Source organism: Vipera ursinii (assembly GCF_947247035.1).
Source record: "Vipera ursinii genome assembly, chromosome: Z".
NCBI lineage: Eukaryota > Metazoa > Chordata > Lepidosauria > Squamata > Viperidae > Vipera > Vipera ursinii.
The window spans coordinates 9332134-9338646 of record NC_139517.1 but is presented as its reverse complement, the minus strand read 5'-3'; positions in this window follow the sequence as shown (position 1 = coordinate 9338646).

Sequence of the window (6513 nt, the reverse complement as noted above, 5' to 3'; positions counted from 1 at the left end):
TCCTATGATCAGTATGAAGTTCAAATATTCATTGGCTTTAGCCAACTCCTTTTCATCACGTCTGAGGTAAAGCAGAAGTTGGAGACCCACCTCAGGAGCAAAATCACAGAGAGGCAGTGGGGCTTACCCAAACGAGTATTTGAATCCCTGCAGATGTTTGTTCCACCTGGTTCCATGCTGATCAGGAGTGTCAAAGTAGATGGGAAGTCCTTTGGAAGGGAATTTAAGATGGGGATACCTTCAACAGCAATAGTCAGTTACAGTAAGAAACCAGAAAAGCATCAATCAGTTCAATGCTCCAAGGGCCAAGTACTGCAGAGAAACATGGCCAAGAAAGTCCTTGAGAGACATCTGAGTCCTACTGTTCCCACAGCTCGGCAGTCTTGGAGAGGGACTAACCAAAGGGTAGCGCATAAGCTTCCTCAAATCATTCCACCTCAAACATGTTCTCTAAAACCCAGATCACAGCAGCTTCTGTTTCTGGACCAAGAAACTCTTAGTCATATCAAATTAAACATTATACACAAAGACCTGGCCTACAAGTGGAAAATGCCCACATTAATTAGTAAGTCACTTATCCTGATGTTTCAGAATATCAACCCATCAGCTTTCATTCGCTACCAACCCAGAAAACCTGCTGCTTTTAGTTTCACCGAAAAGGACACTCCATTTGTTGGCCCCAAAGCCCGAGAAGCACTGGAATGGCACGTGAGAAAGAAGACTCTTCATCATATTTGGGGTCTTCCAGGTCTTATTTGGAGATCTGTCCGGTATCTTCTTCCAGCTACCCCTTCTGCTCATCCCCAGAAGAAATTGCACAGAGAGGTGATTATTTTACCATCAGAGGTCTCCTTTCTTAGTAATACCATCAAACGAGAACTGGAAAGAAACATGCAGAAACGGGTAGTGCATCAGCGATGGTTGCTACCTAAAAGAATTTTGGAGTCTATGAAGCTGTTCTACTCAAGTTATAGTTACCTAAAACCCACGGTCCCTTGGCAAGTGGGTGGAATGAACAAAGAGCAAGGTAGCAGACTCTCCAAAATTGAGATTGCTGCACCTCCACGGATTCATGCCCAAAGCCAGCTTGAGGTTCACCTCAAACTGCAGCTCCATTTGGCTAAGAAACAGTTGGAAATTTATTTGGATGCTCTTCCGGTAATTGTTAGAACTTCCTGGAGGCACATGCTTTTCTCTTTGAGAATCCCTCTCCCTAAGATCCTTTCGAGTCCCCAGCCAATGCTTCCCCGCAGGACCTTGTTGCCCTTTGCATGCAGGAAAGCCATTGATAGGATTGAAATGACTGTGCAACGTAATCATTTTGCTTCCTTGTGGGAGCTGACCACCCATTATGTCAAGGCACGTGAACAATTGATGCCCAAACCTTTGTCCCAGCCCCTAAGAGGTCAGAAAAGGACTGCCTTCTTATTCACTAAAATTCAATGGGTGCTTCCTCCAGGGTTCAGCATGGAAACTTTAGAGCTGCACGTTCAAAGGAAGAGAATCCAACATGAATGGGGTTTCCCAGTCCTTATCCAAAAATCAGTCAAGAGCTTCATCTATCAGCCACCTTCAGCCTCATCTTTAACAAAGACAAAAATCAGTGTCCATACCCTGGTTCAGGAGCTATCGTTCCTTCCCCAGGACATCTGCAAAAACCTTGAACTTCACCTGCAGAAGACAAAACTATATCACCAGTGGGGCTTGCCACAAAGGGTTCTTGGATCTCTGAAGAAGCTACAGACAGAAGTAAAAATTCATGCTCCAAGGCCAAAAACACTGGTGCACCAGACAAGAAGAACAATATCCACCTATAAAACCCTCCCTCTTTTCCAAACTAAGACTGTTCTATGCACCATGTGCTGCAAACAGAGGATGGTGGTGATTCCTTCATATGTTCCTCACAAGCTTTCCTTAAAAGGATCCAACTATCTGGAGAAGATTTGCTTTCACCTGTCTAAGAAATATGTGGAGATACAGTTGGAGGTTTTCCCAGACATTGTAATGGGTTCTTGGAAACATAATGTATTGGCAACAAGGCAACCACTCCCCAAACTAATCTCCCATAGTCCTAAGATTTTGCAGCCCCGACGGAGCTTCCTACCCTTCATGCAAAAGCAGGAGGCAAAAAGGTTGGAGATGGCAGTACAACTTCACTATTTTAGTTCCTTCTGGGGTCTGGCCAAAAGATATGTGGAAGCCATTGATGCAATGATTTCTATATCATATGCCTCACCCCTCCAGAGAAAGAGCATTCCTATTGTGATGTTCTCAGAGACACAGATACCATTTCTCCAACCAGAAGAACGAGAGATTTTTGAACTGCATATCAGGAAGAAGAGGTTGCATCATGAATGGGGCTTCCCAGCACTCATCCAGAGCTCTCTCAGGGTCTTCATGCAAGGTTTTCCCCCAAGTTCCACCACCCACAGGACCACAATCAATGTCCACGCTTTGCCACAAAGGCTTTCATTTCTCCCTTGGCCAACTTGCAACTACTTAGAGTTTCACGTACAGAAACTGAAACTACAACGGCATTGGGGCTTACCAAAGAGAATCCTTGAGTCACTGAAATATCTCTGTCCTTCTGCTCCTTTGGGAAAAGCTCAGCTCCCCCAAAGTGACAAGAAAACTAAATTAACAGAAGCAAGGTTCGGTGCTGGAGAAAGTCAAAGGGCTTGTTGCAAACTGGTTGAGTCCACGCATTCTGCTCCAAAGAAATTGGATCTCCTCAAGGAACACATCAGAAGAAAATACATTCAGGTACAGCTAGAGATACTCCCTAGACTGGTGAGACAGTCCACCAAAGAATCCAGTACTATTCCTCCAAAGCACCTTCCCAAGTTGATCAAGGCTGGACAGAAATCCCCCACGAACAGATCATTGTCCTTACTTTTTCTGCCACCAAGTAATATAAATATGTTGGAACAGAATTTAAGACATAAACATTTGATGTTCTTGTGGGGGGTCAGCAAGAAATATATGGAATCCTTATCTATAGTGGTCCCAGTTAGACCTTTCTCAGCACGAACCCAAAAGGCAAGCATTGCATTCCTACAGCTGAAGACCCCTTTTGTTCAGAAAGAGGCAAGAAAATTTTTGGAGTATCACATCCAGAAAAAGAGACTTCATCATTTATGGGGTTTGCCATCCATCATCCAAAGCTCTCTACAAGCCTTTACAACCTATTTATCCATTGTCCCCCATCCACCACACAGAATTAGGCAGGAAATCATAATTTCAGTGCAGGATCTGCCATTTGTTTCTAAGTTTGTTCAGCAGAACTTAGCATCTAGCATTAAAAAGATGGTCATTCACAGCCAATGGGGGCTGCCAAAAAGATTACAGAAATTTCTGCGTGGCTTTCGTCCCACCCCTCCAGGAGATCATGAAGAATTAAGGGAGTTCAGAAACTTTCTGGTCAGTGGACCTAAGTTCAAAAAAGCACAGCGTATCACTAGATTGCCACAGGCTAGTTTTGGAGATGGTCAACAAAAGAAGGTCACCTTTCTCACAGATGAAAGTGCAGATCTTCTGGAAAAGCACATCCAACATAAAAAGTTACAGCATGAATGGGGGCTGCCCTCTGTCCTTCAAAGGTCCCTTCGTGCTTTTGCTCCTTTGCCTCCAGAACCACAAAGAGCTTCAACCAGATTGGCCATTGCTGCCCCTTCAAGTCTGCAAAGTGAAGTGAGAGTCACAACAACTCCAAAGCTGCTGTTCCTGGATCCAGTCACAAAGGGACACTTGGAAACACATACAAAAAGACAAATCACAAGACACAGATGGGGCCTTCCCAAGCGAGTTCAGGAATCAATGAAGACTTTATTGCCCCCTACATATTTTCACCAGCCTGAAGATCTTATAGACCGAATACCATTGGTTACCCCTGTTCAAGTCTATCCAGCTCGAATTAAAGAGCTTTCAGAAACTAGAGCTCGGCATCTGCCTACAATTAGAATAGGCCCAAAATGGAGGAGCCAGATAGAGGAATATGGTGGCAGGCAACTACCACTGATAGCAGGAAGACATCCCAACGCTTCCTCTCCACGCTTATTGAACCAAATTCCAACTTTAAGTGGAAAAGTTTCTCCTAAGTTTCACCAAGAGAGCTGGGCTGCAACGTTCTATACAAAGGAAGCTTGGGATGCTCTAGAGTTCCATATTAAATGCAAAAGGATCCAACATGATTGGGGACTGCCCTCTATGGTCAAGAAATCCCTCAATGCTTTTGCTCACCATCCACCAGAGCTGCACAGCACAACTAGCAGATCAGGAGGGCACATCTCCATTACGAGCCCAAGGAAAGGAACAACTCATAGGTCACTTGCTATGGTACAGGCAATAATCCCTCATTTGGATCTACATTTTGTGAGTACAGAGATCAAGGATAGCCTGGAAGCCCACTTGAAGAATTGGACCATGAAGCACAAATGGGAGCTCCCCAAACTAATTCAGGGTTCACTGAGGGCTATTGCTTCTCCTCAACCTGAATCCACATCTGGAATGCACCAACCTCGCAGGCAGCATAGCAGATCTGCCCAACCACAGAAAATCTTTTCCCACCATGAGAGACGGACATCACAACAGCAAGTCACCTCTAAGAAGGGAGCCCCCAAAATATCCAACACTATAAGCCATCAAGAGCAAAGCTCAGCTTTGGCAAAGCTGCTGTTCCTTACAGAGGACAACCGACATCTTTTGGAATTCCACATTCAGCAGAAGAAAATCCAGCATGCTTGGGGTGTGCCTTTGGTGGTGCTCCGATCCTTGAATGCTTTCTTCCCATTTCCGATCAAGACCCAAAGTACAGGAAAGAAGAGGCTCAGGGCTAACCAGTGGGTTATTGAAGAAATAAAGGTGGTTGTCCCCTTCACGTTCTTCCTTAGTGTGGAGACCAAAGAGGTTCTGGAAGCTCATATGAAGAGGAAGATTGCAGAGCATAAATGGTCTGTTCCCAGACGAGTTCAGCAGACATTGGGGACATTATCTACTCCCCAACCCCATTTCCAACCCAAGGACATTTATCGACAAACTCCACTGTGTCACCAGTGCAAATCGCTCCTTCAGACTACCAATGATACCCAAACTGAGAAGGAGGAGGAAGATGAAGACTTGCTGGAAGAGTCAGAGAAAGATTGGAGAAGGAAGAGAAGGAAAAAGAAATATTTCCAGCCAAGGAACCAGAGAAGGTCTACATCTCCTGGGAGAGATAGCAGGCAATTCTTGATATTCTTAGAGCCAAGCCTTTCTTTTCTTTCAGATGAGGCCAGGAATTATCTGGAATTCCACATCCAGCAGAAGAAAATTCAGCGGGCATGGAGCTTGCCCTCCACGGTTTTGAAGTCTTTGCAAGTTTTTGCCCCATTTTCCTCTGAAAAGGAAAGACACATCGAGAGCACTAGGAAGCGCATAGTCAAGACACATGGATGGGATAGGCAAGAAGTGGAGGTGATTGTCCCAAACCTCTCCTTCCTCAGTGAAAAAACCAAAGACATACTGGAAGCTCACTTGAAGAGGAGAACTGCAGAGCATAAATGGGGCATGCCAAAAACCATTCAGAAACTCCTGGGATCATTTGTGCCTTCCAGACCGCCTTCTCAACCTGAAAGCATTCATGAACAACCATCACTCTGCTGGAAATGCAAATCCCTCCTGGGGTCTACAGGTGTTTCCGAAACTGAAAAAGAAGGCAAAGGTTTGCTGGAAGAATCAAAGAAAGCCAGGAGAACAAAGAGAAGTATACAGCAATATTTCCAGCCAAGGAACCAGAGAAGGTCTACATCTCCTGGGAGATCTAGCAGGCAATTCTTGTTATTCTCAGAGCCAAGCCTTTCTTTTCTTTCATATGAGGCCAGGAATTATCTGGAATTCCACATCCAGCAGAAGAAAATTCAGCGGGCATGGAGCTTGCCCTCCACGGTTTTGAAGTCTTTGCAAGTTTTTGCCCCATTTTCCTCTGAAAAGGAAAGACACATCGAGAGCACTAGGAAGCGCATAGTCAAGACACATGGATGGGATAGGCAAGAAGTGGAGGTGATTGTCCCAAACCTCTCCTTCCTCAGTGAAAAAACCAAAGACATACTGGAAGCTCACTTGAAGAGGAGAACTGCAGAGCATAAATGGGGCATGCCAAAAACCATTCAAAAGCTCCTGGGATTATTTGTGCCTTCCAGACCTCCTTCTCAACATGAAAGCATTCATGAACAACCATCACTCTGCTGGAAGTGCAAATCCCTCCTGGGGTCTACAGGTGTTTCCAAAAATGAAAAGGAAGGTGATGAGTTGTGGCAAGAAATTAAAAAAGACAGGAGAAGGAAAATATGGAAGGGTAAAAATTTCCAGTCAAGAAAGCAGAGGGAATCTACTTGTGTGGGTCCTGATGGAAGGTGTTTCTTAGTACCTATGGAGGGAAAGCTTCCTTTTCTCTCTGAGGAGGCCAGGAATTGCCTTGAATTCCACATTCAGCAGAAGAAAATTCAAAGAGCATGGAGCCTGCCTTCCTTGGTCCTG